This window comes from Pongo abelii, chromosome 12 (genome assembly GCF_028885655.2).
Source record: "Pongo abelii isolate AG06213 chromosome 12, NHGRI_mPonAbe1-v2.0_pri, whole genome shotgun sequence".
Classification (NCBI taxonomy): Eukaryota; Metazoa; Chordata; class Mammalia; order Primates; family Hominidae; genus Pongo; species Pongo abelii.
The window spans coordinates 38113786-38131434 of NC_071997.2; the positions used below are offsets into that span (position 1 = coordinate 38113786).

Below are 17649 nucleotides of genomic sequence, written 5' to 3' on the forward strand. Positions count from 1 at the left end.
AAAATGTATACAAAATGGAAAAAATGCAATTTTTCCTATTCACAGACAACATAATTATTCATGTAGAAATGTTCAAGGAATCTACCAAAAAAACCATTCTAGAAAAAATAATTGAATTTAGCATGGCTTCAGAATACAAAATCAACTTATAATGCTTGCTTATATTCCCACATACTTAAAAAATTCTAAATTGAAGAATTGTAAACTAAAATTAATAAAACAGTACCATTTATTATAGCTCAAAATTAGGTGTAAATACAACAACACTCAAGGGGACTGCAAAATGTTCATAGAAAAATAAAATCAAAAGATAAAAATAAAAAATATCAACTTTATTTCTCTACATATGCTCCATGAACATCAAGACACTTGTTAATGATTATACCAACCAATTACTTCATTCCTAAAGAAATGAGGGTCCTGGAAATTTAACCATGTTTGTGCTGTCTTTTTTACATTATTAACTGAAGAAAAATGGATGCCCTTGACAGATTTTTTTAATATTTGGGAAACAAAAAGAAGTCCACAAAAGCCAAATCAGGACTGTAAGTGAATGCCTAATAATTGTCCACCAAAACTCTTGCAAAATTGACCTTATTTAATGAGAGGAATGAGCAGAAGCATTGTTGTGATAGAGAAGCACTCTCTGGTGAAGCTTCTTCAGGTGCTTTTCTGCTAATGTGTTGGCTAACTGTCTCAAAACATATTAATAATAAGGAGATGTTATTGTCCTTTGACCTTCCAGATATGCAGCAAGAAAAATATCTTGAGCAAGCCAAAAATGTGTTGTCATAACCTTTGCTTTTGACCGGTCCACTATTGCTTTGACTGAACCACTTCCTCTTCTTGGTAGCCATTGCTTTGATTGTACTTTGTCTTCAGGATCATACTGATAAAGCCACATTCCGTCTCCTGTGAAAATTCTTTGAAGCAATGCTTCAATATCTTGATCCCACCTGTTTAAAATTTCCATAGAAAGCTCTGCTCTTGTGTGCAGCTGATGTGGGCCCAATGGTTTTGGCACCATTTGGCATTCAAGTAGGTTATCAGGAAGAATACTGAAAGAGACCATTTGCACTTCTCCTTAGTTACCAGATCTGAGCATTGTGTTAATGATAGACATAACACCATGTATTCTCCACTGGTTAAAGGCATCTGCTCTATCAAGTGAAATGTTTGTTCAACTTCAGTTTTTTAGTTAGAATTGTTTACAATGAACCAGTTGAGATGTTTATGGTGTCGGCTATTGTTTCACGTGTCAGTCTTTGGTGCTTTTCAATTACAGCATAAACAAGATAATTTTTTTCTTGCAAGCTAATGTGAATGTAGATTGTCTGCTGCTGTGAACTTCATCTTCAAAATCATCTTGTCACTTCTTAAAATGAGTTAACCATATATAAACTGCTTATTTTTGAGGGGTCTTTGTGCCTATAAACTTTCTATAAAGCAACAGTGATTTTCACATTCTTTCATCCAAGCTTCACCACAAATTTGATATTTTTTCTTGCTTCAATTTTAGCGGAATTCATGTTGCTCTAATAAGAATGCTTTCCATAGGAAAGTTGTTCTTGTCCTTCTTAGTGTCTCAAACTAGATCATGTTCAAAAATGTTATATTAATAAGGGTTTATTTTGGTGCAAAAAGATTGATAATATGCATTTTTCGTTAACCTTTTGAAGACCCCTTGTATGAGCAAGATCTACATACTGAAAATTAATACATACTGATTAAAGAAATCAAAGACCTAAATAAATGGAGGGACTTGCTGTGTTAATGGATCAGAAAAATTAATATAGTTTATTTAACAACTCTTCACCAAACTTATACTAGGTTATCTCAATTACAATAAATATCTAAGCAATATTTTTGTAGATATAGATAAACTGATTTTAAAATGACATAGAAAAGCAAAAAGAAAAATAGAATAGTCAAAATGTTTTCAAAAAGTAGAATAATGTTGGAGGACTCACATCACCAGATACAAAACTTCAATAGTCGACATTATGAGCAAAAATTATAGATACCAAATAGAGTCCAGAAATAGATCCACAGTAATATGGTTGATTGTTGTCTAATAAATTTACAAAAAATAATTTAATGGATAAAGATAATCTTCTCAAGAAATGGTGCTGGAACAATGGGAACACAGATGGATGGCAAAGAAATAGCATGAGACAATTTGGGGAGATGATGTGATTCTGTGTTCTCATTGTGTTGGAGGCTAAATAGCTCTATGCAGGTATTAAAGCTCATAACACTGTATATCAGAAGAAGTGAATGTTATTGTATACAATAAAAAACGCACTTGAGCTATTGTCTATAAAACAGCTACTGTATAATGGAAAGGATACAGAAGAAAAAAATCAGTTTCAGCTCTGTTGCTTCACGTTTACGAATCTGGACATTTTGACAGTTCTATTCTTATTTTCCTTCTCTATGAGGTAGAACATTAATATATTTCTCCAGATATTGGTATGAGTGTCATATATGAGATAATGTGTGTAAAAGAAGTTCATATAACAAATAATTATACAAATATTGAATATAATTGTTATAAAATATTTATCAAAAAAATTTAAAAGAGAATCTTGAAATACTTGTTTAAGGGGTATATTATTTAAAGTCCAAGCAGGAAAGAGACTGCACATTAACTGGATAATTTTAGGATAGTTTACATAAGTGACTATTCACAAAGATGTGTGCAGAGTGTAGGAAAACCACAAGGACTCTGGAGCCAGCAACAATCAAGGGGAATGTTGATAGGTAATGTCAATGCTGTCATTCGACACTTGAAATCTCAAAGCCACTACTGTTAGAAAGGAAAACAGAAAAAGTTCATTACCAGGAAACAACTCTTGGAGCCCCAGTCCTACAGCTGCTCATGCAGCCTAAATTGGTCATTGCAGCTGCATATTGCACTACCTCCTCTTTGTCCCTCTCCTTCTGCTGTATTGCAGTTGCAGAGGTTGTTTACCTAGTGGAATGAATCAAACTTTTGTTTCACTGGGATTTGATTCCTTGGTGGCCTGTTGGTGGTGGTAGGTTTTTTGTTTGTTTGTTTGTTTGTTTGTTTGTTTGTTTTGGGGGGTTGTTGAATAATTTTACTGACCAGTACTTTTTGATAAGAGGGTAATAGGAGGCTCCCCAATAAATCCTCTGACCCAGGCATAGTTTCCCTTATCCCCACTGTATAACAGCAAGCTAAATTTACTTTGGTAATTGAGATCAATCCCTACAGCCACCACAGTGACATCTGTATCTGTTTGTTTTATAGCTTGAGGAAGCCAAAATGGCAAGTGGCAATCTCAGCTTCCAGCTCAATGGAAGGATGATAATATTCCTGGATGGAAGCACTCACTCCTTAGTTATTAGGCCCTCTAAATACACAAGGCCTAGGTTATGGGAACAGAAGGAAAAAAATTCAAGTAGGTTAACAGGAAGAATACTGAAAGAGACCATTTGCACTTCTCCTTAGTTACCAGATCTGAGCATTGTGTTAATGATAGACATAACACCATGTATTCTCCACTGGTTAAAGTCATATGCAACACGTGTAAGAGTGTAGTCCCACATCATGAGGTGTGGGCTCTAACTAGTGCCATATTTGAACCTTCAGCAAGCCATTCACTATTCCATCAGGCCAGATCCTTCTGAGGCGTGAGGATCTTGGTAAGAACCCATGAACCTCATGGTTGCAAGCCCATTACTACACTTCCTTTGCCATAAAATACATCTCTTGGGCAGACGCAACATTTTGTGCCAATGAATATGGCATTCTGTAAGTCCAGGAATAGTAGTTGTGAAAGAAGAACTGCAGGTAGGAAAATCAAATCTGTAAGTCAAGTATGTGCCTACCCATGAAGTGCAAGGATTTGGGTCTAATATGTTCAGCAGCCACCATGTGGCTGACTGGTCCCCTGGGGGATGGTGAAAAGTGAAATCTCAGAGTTGGTTCTGCTGTTTGACATGTTGGTCACTCATCCCTTTTCCTTCCTTGTGATCTCCTTCTGCTGCTCTCCATGGTCCAAACCCAACCACAAATCAGTGTCAAGACTTTCAGATTTCTCTATTTTCAAAGTAGAAACTCTGAACTCCATGGGACACTCCAGTATCTTTTCTCCCCGTCTCTCATTCCCACCCTCCCTCCACCTTCACTCTTCCCCTTCAGCTACAACACCAGACTATTTTTTGTTTCATTTTTATTGATACAGGAATTTCCTTCACAATATGATGGGTGAGGATAAATAACTACTTCTGTATAATGCTGTATTTAATTTTTGTTTTGTATTTGATCACTGAGATAACATTCTTTGGTGGCTGTAGTAAACTTTACATGTATTTCTCCATGTGCAATCCCACATTTAAAATTCTCCTCTCATTATTATGATCCACAGGAAGGTGTGAAATTATGTCACCAACTCTGTGAAATTTAGTGATGGCTGAAAACCAAAGTCCTTCTAACATTTAACATAGGAACATCAGCCAGTAGATAAAATGTATTTTCTCATGTGTGTCTAGTTCTCTTCTTTTATTATGGAGAATAAAGCTGGCATCTAAATCACAGGGAGCTAGAAGTCTACTGGCATTCCATTATACAAGGCCTCCCATTGGAAGCCAGGCTTCAGGCACAATGAATAAAACAGAGCTAATGGTGGCAACGAATTGGAGAGCTGAGAATGTATGTGGCTATCATGAGGAAAAGGGTGACTGTTTCATTATTGCTGCTTGGCAATATTTCACTGTTGTATGTGTATGGAAACTATTCACATGATAGAGAACTTTTATGATGCAATAGTTTTTATTTTGTGCTCTAACAGGAAAAAGGTAAAATTCAAAACCACAAATTAAATCCTTAACTTCCAGATGAACCTCATCACTGAAGAAATGACTATCAAGGTTTTTAATGATCTGTAAGAAATGCAGAACAATGTCAACATCAGTGTTTTGGATTGTAATGAACCTGTGGTTAACCTTTCAAGATATGCAGCCAGCAGCTTGTGCTACAAAAATGGGCTCCAGATAGAAATGATATTTCTTACCCAGCAGGGTGTTTTCCATTAAATTAAAATGTTCAATATTTCTGCACACATTAGCTTTACTAATTGAAACTAATTTAATGCTCTCAAAAGGCTTAAGAAGCAAATGTTGAGGAACACTGGTATTGAGTGGATTGTACTGACTGATGAGCAAAGTGTTTCTGTAAACAGGCAGCACAGTGGTTGGCCCACCTGTTGGTGTACTGTTAGACCTTGATGAAAAATGTTAATTTTCATTTGCATTAATGGCCTTTGACGTCGGTGCTTCACACACTGTTTGCTGGCCTTCTCAGTAGGTACGGATGCCAGCCTCCCTCAGGATGGCTTGCCGTTTGCATTAAGTATTTATCACAGAGAGAAATAGTCATGGCCTGGCACAACACAAACGATGGATTTGGAGAAATCCAAGCAAGTCCCTGGGGTTAGAGAAAAAGGAATGTGAGGCTTTTGCTTTCCTGAGATTTGATGGAATCTTTGAAAAGCTGCTAACCCTTTTCAGACGGCATGACTACAAGTAGTCTACATTTGTTTATGTCAAGTTGTAAAATTTACCATGCCTATTTGTATATACATTCAGTAGCCAGTCATGTAGTCAACAAATAGTTTTGTTCAGTGACTACACATATTAGACACAGCTTCAAGAAACTACTCTGATATAATTTCCAATTCTAGTGGTAAGAACTAGTTGATAACTATCTCTGTGTTGGCATAACCTCAGGGAGAACCTTTCTGTCCCTTCATAAGAAGATGATCTCTTAGACTGGCTCATTCCAAATGTGAAGCTGAGAATGCCTCCTGTGTGCCATTGCTTTGCATGGGGTTTACTGGAGGGGGGAGTAACACGGGGAATTCCAGAACAGAGCTGAATATAAACGAAAATGAAAATAGCATGTAAAAAAAAAAAAAAGCAAAAAAACAAAATGAGAAGAGACAGCTTTAAAATGAGAAGAAAAGACACAAAAACAGGTTAAAAAAAAGCAAGAAACTGAAGCAACCCCCTCTAAACCCAGCAGCAACAGAGCACCCTGTGGCTGGTACCAGCAATGACTCTATTCACCCTCAACTTTTGTTGGGTACATGTCACAGATTTCATTAATTCCTCCCAAAAAAGCAATGATAAATATGTAGCGTATATTTCATATGATAGAATGAAAATACTTTCTTATGTTCCTTGAGGTGCTATTATACAGACACACCTTCTATCGAAAATATAAGTATGACATAGGTTTTGAAGCTGGCTATCTTCACCTTGGAAGTGTCGCAACAGATCTGCTTACTTACAATGAAGACAGTGCTTCTCACTGGAGTCTTTCAAAATCTCTCCAGAAACAATGATCTTAGGCTATGCTGTTTTATCGGGACTATTGTGAATGTATAAACTACTCATTGCTGGTAATGGTAAGCTGAATGGAAGCTATTGAGTAAGTAAATGTGTCTTCAGAGGTCCTTGTCAGCCTTTAAGAGAAAAAGGCCACTCACTTATAAATGCAACAAATATTTATTATAGACCTCCCATATGTCAGGATCTGGCCTCAGCTCTGGAGATAGAGCAGTCGAATAAGAGTGCAAGGTTCCTGTACTAGTAAAATGCTAATCCTACATATTTATCATACTCCCTACCTCTCAGGAGGGACCCATCACCCATGGAAGTGACCTAGACATGTCAGGTTTCAATCCCAGTGTTCTAGGGACTCAATCTTGAAAACACAATTGGTTAGGCCTCTTCTTCTATCTCTGCCTCTTTGTTCTTATTCCACCAATGCCAATGTCGTAAGGATGAACAGGGTGGCCAAAAGATCCTCCCTTCTCCTTGGGGCCACTCCAAGCACTGGTAAAAAACAAGGTCTATCTTGCTGTGTTCCCTATTCACTTCATTTTCTCCAGTGCCAGAAACTGCGGCAGACTCTCCTGTCCTTGTTATGCATGGTGAGTTTCACAGTGGAGGAGGTAATAAGGGAAGTTCTGCTGGTGACATTTTAATTAAGAGACCTAGAAATGCCTAAATCCTACTATGATATCACTGCTCCCACCTTCCCATACTTCTCAAAGAGCAGTTATGCACAGAGGAAAACAGCCACAGTGAAGAAACCTTTTATATGTGGCTGTGATATGGCTCCTCAACTTAATGTACAACTTTTGCACTAGAGGGACACAAGAATAGCTTCATTTTGCTATGCTAAAGAGGCTGAATGTCTTAGACCAAAGCTGGCCATGTTTCCTTCGGGTTGGGTGAAGGTTCAGAGGACTTCCTTTCTTTGAAGGCATCACTACCAACTTCCCTGTCTGAAGCCCTCCTTAGTAAATTGTCCTGAGGCACAGTAACAATACCATCATAGCAAACAGACTCAATTACAGGCTGGGCAGTATTTAGCTGTACTCAAATTGCCTCAGCCTATGGCCTTGTCATTTCCATCATTATGGCCCCAAGACTTAGTTCTTATCTTCATCCTAAATCTTGATGTTGCAGTACTACGTACTGGGTTCCCATGCTAGCCCCCAAGGAGTCTCTGTTGCCACATGTCCCTCCTGTAATCACTTAGATCCATGACCTCCCTCGGCTTTTGGCTCTCATCCCATGATGATAAAGGCTTGTGTCCACCCCTCTCCTGGTATTTGGAGTCCAGTCCCCAAAAGCCTATCTAGTGATGTGATCCTTGTTTTCCAAAGCAGACACCCTGAACATTGACTTGCAGCCCACAGTGCTCTCCACTTGCACACAGCCTCATGCCTCTACTTCTATGCTGCTGTTAGGGCCAGCTTGGAGCTCCAGGGCCAGCCATTGCCTCAAACAGGACTGTTTTGGAATTGTACTAACACATTGGGCCTCTCCCGCCTGGCTGAATCTCTGCCTCCATCGCAGACCACCATCCACCCCATCCTGTTCTGCTGGATGGGAGTTCCTGACTTCTCCCTTCTGTTCCATGTTGACATAAAACCATCATGTCTAAAATCTAAATTAATGGCACAAAAACCCACACTGTTCTGGGACTCTCCTCCCTTCCCAGATTCCTTAAACCTCACGCCTTCTCTTCTAATCAAGGTGTTTCTTCAAGAAAAGAACACGGGAGATGTGTCACTTCAACGTGGCAGTAAACTAACATGGCTTCATTATAAACCAGGTATTTGGAGCCCAGTCCACTGTGGATTCTCCACAGTGAAGGGTGAGCTCTCCCAGTTACAGCAGCATGGAACATTCAGAACGTATGTGGGGATGTTTGGGGACATAAGGGTTTCCATGTGTCCCTAACTCACCTTCAAGTAAGACAGAAACAGGCTTACAGGGATGCTACACTGAGATTATTTTTCCCTGAAGAAGCCCCTCAGCTTTCCTTCTTAATCAACCTGTCTTCTGTGTTGTGCAGAGGTAACCAGATCCTCGTCAGAGTGTCCAGAAGCTCCCTGCACACACAATGCAGAGTGTGAAGCCAGAGCCAGCCAGGCAGGGCACATCACAGTCTCCAACCTTGTAGAGACTCACGATTCCTTCTTAATCTCAGCATTCATAAACCCATACATGATAGCAATGGTACTTGCATTATCTGTTGAGAAAAAAACATATTGGCAAAAAATTATGAGATGTATATAAAAGTTCTTTATAAAATGTTGAATTTGTTAATCATAACAAGCTATACACATATAGAAATAAATAGCTATATGCGTGGGCAAGAAAAGCTGTCAGCCCAATCCATAAGTCATGTACAGTGTACACATGAGGGGTCCATATGCCTGGCTCTTACTCCACAGCCCTGAGAGTTTCTTGTTCTGAAGGTGTGTGCCACTGGGTCTGTGTGATTAGATTGTGCATAATTTTCCACTGATAGTAGGAGACTTCCTGGTCTGTCCCAATATGTTTGGCATCACAAGCACAGCCTGAGCCCCATTTCCCAGTTACAGACAGGAAGTTTGGGGCATGGGGAGGGGTTCATGCCTCCCAGTCTTGGATCCATGTCCCTGCTAACAACAGTGGAGGGGCGGGGGTAGATAAAAGCCTTCAGTGAAGAAGAGATCGCTTCTCTTTTCAGAGCAAAGCTAAGGAACAGTGGGCTCTGTGCTTAGTTCATTGACATGTCTTCAACATTTATCTGGTCTGAATTATTATGAAATACTGACCCTCATCCGGAAAGTGATAACCAAATTGGTAACCTTTCAAATGAGCAGCGTTTTCTCTTCCTTTGGCCACTCAGTGACCTATTCTATTAAATGGCGATCAGCAATTTCTTCTCTCAAAGATGTAGTATCAAAACTACATGGAGAAGATAGAAACATATTTTCACACTTCTCCTTTATCCATAAGGGAAAAAGAAGTTATCTCTAAAGATCATTTCTTTTCCCTTGGTGAGGCAGCCGCTGGTATTTCTATTATCTCTTGTTGGTGTTTGGATCAACTGTCGTCTACATCAATTTATGTTCTTAGTAAGTGTTCAGTGAATCGTCAGAATCAAGGCTTGTCTAAGGCAACATATTTCAAAGATAGAAAAAGTTTCCAAAGATTTATACATCTACTTCTGAGAAAGAAATATAAATTAAGCCTTCAATTTCCTTCCTGAAGCTCATGAATAAAATCTACTTTCTGGGTAAGTTCTATGAATAAGACTTCTTCAGGGCCTAAATATACTGTTGTTTATTAATTTCATTTTCCTGCCAAGAAAGTATTTTTTCCAAAGAGGCGGTGAGTCTAATTATTGCCAAGAATGATCACAACCCAAGTTTAGAAATTACGGAGTTGAACAATATGCACCTTAATTCTCTACTTTCTTGAAATAAATGCATTCTGCATTCTTTTGGTGCTTATTGAGAATCAGTTGTGTGTCAGGTCTTGTTAGCAATGAAAATAGGAAGGTGAAAAAGACACAGTACCTCTAAGTTCTGGGAAAGCACAGTGTGCAAGGGAAGCACTGGAGAAGTAACAGGTCCAATCTTGGGGAGATGGAAGAAAGCTTCCATCACTGAGGGCAAGGGACACCTCAATGAGACTTAAGGAAGAGTAGAAGTCATGGGACAATCTAGACCAGTGCTCCTCAAAGCAAGTACCATGCACGGGTGCCAATTCATAAACTGCCTGCTATAGTAACAAGATAAGTATAAAATTGAGAGTAGGCATTAAGAAGCTTTTAGAGCAATTGGACAAATATCTGAACATGTGATCAGCAGGCTTCTATTTTATGTTTTTATATTTGTTTGTTTCTAATAATTATTTTCAGTTGTATTTTATAAAAAGATGTGGTCTACAATGGATTGGGAATTTAGAAAAAGAAAAACTGGCGCTCCCTCATCCAGGATTTGAGAAGCAGTGATCTAGTGTGTGGCTGGGGAGGGCTGGGAAGAGGGCACAGGGCAACAGATTCTAAAGCTTGCCTCTGAGGCTGGAAAGACAGGCATGTTCTGGGAACTGCAGTTCCTCCCAAAGCATCATCTCTTAAAATACATTCTCTCCTTCCTATAGCTCACAAGCAATCCTTTCTCTGATCATGGTAATTCTTAACATTGTACACGCTCTCTATGTGTCTGGCACTCCATTAAGCACTTTATCTGTGTGATCTAATTGTTATAACCAAATGACAAGGTAAATGCTCTTATTTTTCTTATTTTGTAAATGAGAGAAGTAAGATTTGGCAAGGTAAAGCAACTTACCTAGGTTACATCCAGAATCCCAACCCAGGAATCTCTGTCTCTATTTATTCATCTAGTCTATTTCCTAGAAGTTGTTATACATTAACTTCATAAAACCTCTGTATTTGGGAAACTCCATCCCTTCATTAAGAAGTTGGAGAAAAGCTTCCAATTCTTCTCATCTTCTTAGCTATCCCCAGAGTTATCTCTCCTTCAAACAACACAACTTTAAAAATAAAAATACCTATAACCCTAGTGTTGTTTCTTTTCCCTGCACATGATCCAAGCTTTCACCGGTTTACCTTTGAGATCTGCTGTGAAACATAATCATGGCTTCAGCTACCAAAAAGCACATATGTCAGTTTGATTTCTGATCCATTTGCTCCAAGTACATTTGCTAGTATAACTTGCAGTCACTGGGTTTTTGAGAACTTTCATGAGGATCCTTTTATTCTTCTTCTTGCTCATTTCAAACTAAATCAGGGATGATAATGACTGCAATAAACTCCACTGAGATGATTAGTGCTCCCTGAAATGTGGCTCTCTCTGGCAGGGCTGCACTGATTGTTCATCACCCAGCTGGTTTCCTTTATACTTTATACCACCTGCCGCAACGGTGCTTCTGGTCTCAGGGAGGTTGCCAGCTGACAGAGTAAACAAACAGCCAAACACCCTGATTGCAAAACTTTCTAAAATTCAAACATCTCTCCCAAGTGCCAAGACAGAAAGCTTTTTAAGTTTAATTAAGTTTTTCCAAATGTATTCCAGTCATCAGAGAAGTACAACTCCCCATGAATTTTGCCTGTGGTGATAAAAGGGGTTGAGTCTATTCCATGAGGTGACGACCATATGGACAGCTTCTCTGAAAGAGATAATGAACAGAGCTATATTTCAGAGAATTTCAAGGAGTTTTTCAGCAGGAAAAGGTATTAAAGATTATCTCAGATAATCTGAACTATTTTTTTTCAACATTCCTTTTCTTATTTAATTTTTTTTATTATTATTATACTTTAAGTTTTAGGGTACATGTGCCCAATGTGCAGGTTAGTTACATATGTATACATGTGCCATGCTGGTGTGCTGCACCCATTAACTCGTCATTTAGCATTAGGTATATCTCCTAATGCTATCCCTCCCCGCTCCCCCTACCCCACAACCGTCCCCAGAGTGTGATGTTCCCCTTCCTGTGTCCATGTGTTCTCATTGTTCAATTCCCATCTATGAGTGAGAACATGCGGTGTTTGGTTTTTTGTCCTTGCAACAGTTTACTGAGAATGATGATTTCCAGTTTCATCCATGTCCCTACAAAGGACATGAACTCATCATTTTTATGGCTGCATAGTATTCCATGGTGTATATGTGCCACATTTTCTTAATCCAGTCTATCATTGTTGGACATTTGGGTTGGTTCCAAGTCTTTGCTATTGTGAATAGTGCCGTAATAAACATACATGTGCATGTGTCTTTATAGCAGCATGATTTATAATCCTTTGGGTATATACCCAGTATGGGATGGCTGGGTCAAATGGTATTTCTAATTCTAGATCCCTGAGGAATCGCCACACTGACTTCCACAAGGGTTGAACTAGTTTACAGTCCCACCAACAGTGTAAAAGTGTTCCTATTTCTCCACATCCTCTCCAGCACCTGTTGTTTCCAGACTTTTTAATGATTGCCATTCTAACTGGTGTGAGATGGTATCTCATTGTGGTTTTGATTTGCATTTCTCTGATGGCCAGTGATGATGAGCATTTTTTCATGTGTCTTTTGGCTGCATAAATGTCTTCTTTTGAGAAGTGTCTGTTCATATCCTTCACCCACTTTTTGATGGGGTTGTTTGTTTTTTTCTTGTAAATTTGTTTGAGTTCATTGTAGATTCTGGATATTAGCCCTTTGTCAGATGAGTAGGTTGCGAAAATTTTCTCTACAAAATGGGAGAAAATTTTCGCAACCTACTCATCTGACAAAGGGCTAATATCCAGAATCTACAGTGAACTCAAACAAATTTACAAGAAAAAACAAACAACCCCATGATTGTATATATAGAAAACCCCATTGTCTCAGCCCAAAATCTCCTTAAGCTGATAGGCAACTTCAGCAAAGTCTCAGGATACAAAATCAATGTACAAAAATCACAAGCATTCTTATACACCAATAACAGACAAAAACAGAGAGCCAAATCATGAGGAACTCCCATTCACAATTGCTTCAAAGAGAATAAAATACCTAGGAATCCAACTTACAGGGGACATGAAGGACCTCTTCAAGGAGAACTACAAACCACTGCTCAATGAAATAAAAGAGGATACAAACAAATGGAAGAACATTCCATGCTCATGGGTAGGAAGAATCAATATCGTGAAAATGGCCATACTACCCAAGGTAATTTATAGTTTCAATGCCATCACCATCAAGCTACCGATGACTTTCTTCACAGAATTGGAAAAAACTACTTTAAAGTTCATATGGAACCAAAAAAGAGCCCACATCGCCAAGTCAATCCTAAGGCAAAAGAACAAAGCTGGAGGCATCACGCTACCTGACTTCAAACTATACTACAAGGCTACAGTAACCAAAACAGCATGGTACTGGTACCAAAACAGAGATATAAATCAATGGAACAGAACAGAGACCTCAGAAATAATGCTGCATATCTACAACTATCTGATCTTTGACAAACCTGAGAAAAACAAGCAATGGGGAAAGGATTCCCTATTTAATAAATGGTGCTGGGAAAACTGGCTAGCCATATGTAGAAAGCTGAAACTGGATCCCTTCCTTACACCTTATACAAAAATTAATTCAAGATGGATTAAAGACTTAAACGTTAGACCTAAAACCATAAAAACCCTAGAATCTGAACTATTTTATAAAAATCAAATTTTAAAGGAAATCATCTCGTCTCCCTTCTTACACATATTATGATAACAGCACATTCAACTGGGATGCATAATTTTATCCCAATTCTTTACTTTCTGGATTAAATTGCTGGGGGTGGGGGAGGAAAATTGGCATTCAGAGAATGCAACGTTCTGACCAACTGCTGAATCTGAAGGGAATCACAAGCTTCATTTAATAAGATGTTTCTTCCTCCAATTCAATTTTGACCTTCACCTTGCTCCTTTCACTTTCAAGTCCACATACCACACTCACTGCTTTAGTCATCACATAGTATCTCTTCAGAAGTGGAGCTCACTATGCTGCCCAGGCTACTCTTGAACTCCTGGGCTCAAGTGATCCTCCCTCCTCAGCCTCCCACATAGCTGGAACTATAAGTGTGTGCCACCACACCCTGCTTCTTTGATGCATTTCAAAAATCTTATTTCAAAAGGTGTTTAAATCTAGGATGTCACTGACTACATAACTAAAGTAAAAAGTTGACTAATTTAAATAAATTAGCATTATTTTGCCTTCATTCCCAATTTTTGTCTTAATATTTTTCCTTTTTTTGGCTTCAAAAATCTGGGATGGAAGGGTTGTTTAGTTGATTTGATCATTTGTTGATCAGACTAATTATCTCTTCATTTCTAAAATAATACAAACTCTTAACTTTAAAAGATGTTCTTTTAAAATAACTCACTGCAATACCTTCATTTTAAGCGGATCCAAAACATTTAGAAAAGATGAGACTTACTGCATCCTCATACTTTTTAGTTTTATTCTTAACCAACTCAAACATTATGCTTTCCTACATGTTCAATTCCTTTCTTTAAAAATAGCAGTTACCAATTAGAGGATTGAGAAAAATCAGTGATTGCAATAGGAAAAAATACTTACATTTGTGTATTTTCTATAATTCATTATTTGGAGATTTATGAAGTTTATAGCTATTGTATCTTGTGTTTGACTTCAGTGTGATGTCATCTACCAGCTCATTCAATTACATTGTTTCATTTATTTTCAGGATAACCGTATGAAAATATTTCTTAAATCCATACATATGTTCCAGTTAATTTGATCTAAAATGCAAAACATTGACTTTTCACTTCATAATGCAGATTCTAGCAATATGTGTCTTCCATGAGCCCTCCTTTTCCAGTTGTTTTAAGGTGGAGTGGCTCTACCAAGGACAGAAGTGTCCACGTCCTTTGTCTCAAGCCCATTTTCAAATGTCTGAAAAATTACGTCCTTTTGCAATTCTCCACCAGCTTAAAGGGTTAAGGAATGCTATAAGCAGAAAGTACATCCAGGGGTCTCAACTAATAACTAATGCACATTGGAACCACTTGGACATGAGGCATTTTGTTAAAACGCCAATATCCAGGCCTCAACCCCAATCCAAATGAGTTAAAATTACTTAAGGGGAGAACCTAGGAATTAGTCCTTTGTTTTAAAACTCTCCAGGTAGCTCTAATATGCAGCCAAGTATGGGAACAACAGCAGAAAGCATGTCAGCTTTGGAATTGAAAACACTTGAGTTTGAAACCAGTGCCTTAACCCTGTGCTATAATTGAGGATTGTAAATTGATATAACTGAGGATTATAAATTAGTAAATTGATATAATTAACTAATTTTTCTGAACCTCAATTTTCTTATTGATGGAATTGAAGTAATTATCTTATACAGTTAATGAAAGAATTACATAAAATGGCATATGTAGAGGAAGCCAGCACAATGTTAGGCAGAAAGTACGTTTCCAGTAACTAACAGATTCCCTCACGTGTCCTGTCTGACATTCACAAACTGTCATTTCTCTGAGAATGATGATGATATTAGAAGTATAATGTCCTAGATCACACAATCAAAGACATAACTATCTGCTTATGTTTTTCAAATAACAAGCTATGAGGTTTTCTAGAAAAGACAGTGGGCACATTTTGCACAGATTACATTCACAAATGACAAGCTACTAGAAATCTTCCCCCAATATACAGCACAATTTGTTCAATGAAAAAAGGCTTATCTAGTGCCTAAGAATCAATACATAAGAACTTTTGAAGCTACATTTTTCAATAGCATATGAAATTCAAGATTAAAAGTAATTTGGAAAAAATTCCAGAAATGTACAGTATGTTGTCATTCTATGAGAACGTGTCACAAAGCATGTGGGCTTAGCAACTACACTGAAGCTAAATAGAGCTTTTAGGCAAGAGTCAAATTATGAATTATACTCTAGCCAATTACTAAAAAGCACTTCTGTGTCCAACTTGAGAGATCACAAGATGTTTTCGTTGTCCGTGATCTCATTTTTATTTTATTACTTGTTATTTACAACCTAAGCCACAAGGGCAAGTTAAAGGTCCCAGAAGAGGGAATAATTTCAGAAATTGGAAATACAAGGAAAAAGGTAATAAAATGCACTTGTTCTGACTCCATAATTTGGAAGTAGGTGATAACTGTATCTAGGAATGTCCAGCATCAATAAAAGTTCAATAATGTCATTGAGATCAGTGAAAATTGTTTTGCTTATTTAATAAGACATGGTGATTTCATGGCCATGGTCTGCACATCTTGGATTTATGTGCTTCCTTAACTAGCAGCAGTTGCTGATGTTGAAGTTGCATTCCTTAAAGTTTAACTCTGACTTTATATGAACGCAGGCTGGGCCTTTGCCTCACCTATTCCAAATATGTGATCCTTTGGTGCTGGTGGGAATTCAGATCACTTAGGTGGTTAGATAGTAGTGCAGGGAGGAAAAGAGGCTGGAGGAAAAGCAAGGGAGCTATTCATAGCCAGTCCCTCCTACTCCACTGAATGCTGCTCAATGGAATTAATAGAGACTGCTTTTGGTTTGATGCACTGCTGCCTATCCTAAATTAGAACCATAACTTAATTGATATTAGTCATATATTATATCTGATTACCTCTAGAAGAAATTGTCATAAGTGCACGTTAGTGAGGAGTAAGGAAGGCTTTTGCTAATAACACTACATTTCAGACTGAGTTAACAATTAATCATCTACCCCTGACTTTTACTAAAGGGCAAGTCATCTATTTCATATGGAACAACAAAGATGCTATGCATAATTTCTTAAGAAAGGAAACCCAAAAATGTTCCATGTCAGATTTTGAAGCATTTGCTTTCAACCTCAAGTTTCATTTATCTCACATGCTTAAATTACTCCTAATGCAGTGATTCTCAAAGTGTGGTCTCCTGACCAGCAGTGACAGCATCACCTGTGAACTTGTTGCAAGTGCAAATTCTCAGGCCCTATTCCAGAATGAATGAACCAGGAACTCTGGTGGCAGTGCTGTAAATTTTAGTTTTAACAATCTCTCCAGGTAATTATATGTACACTAACGTGTGAGGTCCACCACTTTAGTGAAGTTGATATGTAAAGATATGCATTAATTGTCAGATACTACAGAATAATCTCAGGAAGCTGCATTTACAAACAACATTAGTTATGTCATGCTTCTTTCAATATTATCTGTTGTCCTACTCTGAAGAGAGAAGGACTGACCCAGGATTTATTCAAAAATCATATTTAAGCACTTGTTAATTGCTAGGTATGAAAGAAGCAAGGGCAATTCAGACAAGTTCTTGCACTTGGGAGGATTAGATGAGAAAAAAATTATAATAGGGCAATAAAATATCACACCAGTCACTACTGACACCTGTATACATAAATGAACAATTTAGAACCAGGAAACAAATCATGCCACTTTAGAAGAAACTCAAGTATTCACTTGGGGTAGCTGCACACAGAAGTCAAAGGGTTATGCAATATATGATATTCATGTTCATCTTCTATTCATTTAGGTGCAATGAAAAGCACACTTGGCAGCAGAGGAGCAGCCTAGGTTAGTAGTGGCCATCCTATATCCAGCAATAAGGCTACCTGGGATTGTATATTAATTCCACCATGGGATTGTCATGACCTGCAGACCCAAGCCTACTCCAACTCTAGGCCACTCATGACCATCACAAAAAAATATTATCATCAGGGTTAGCTTCAGCTGCAATACCTTAGAGACTGAAAACAGGTTCCACTGCTCCATCTGATGCCTGTGAACTACTGTCTGCTGTAGGAAAGTGCTGGTGACTCCATATTGCTTACC

At 38.1% G+C, this 17649-nt stretch overlaps 1 long non-coding RNA gene across 1 annotated transcript; it reads right to left on the reverse strand.

Annotated features, from left to right (window-relative positions):
• Positions 1-4866: 4866 nt before the first annotated feature.
• On the reverse strand, positions 4867-8410 carry LOC112132009 (uncharacterized). Its single transcript, XR_002913823.1, has 3 exons — positions 8289-8410; positions 5229-5452; positions 4867-4908 (listed from the first exon to the last, which is right to left on the reverse strand). It is a non-coding gene; the product is annotated as an uncharacterized LOC112132009 (long non-coding RNA).
• Positions 8411-17649: the final 9239 nt, after the last annotated feature.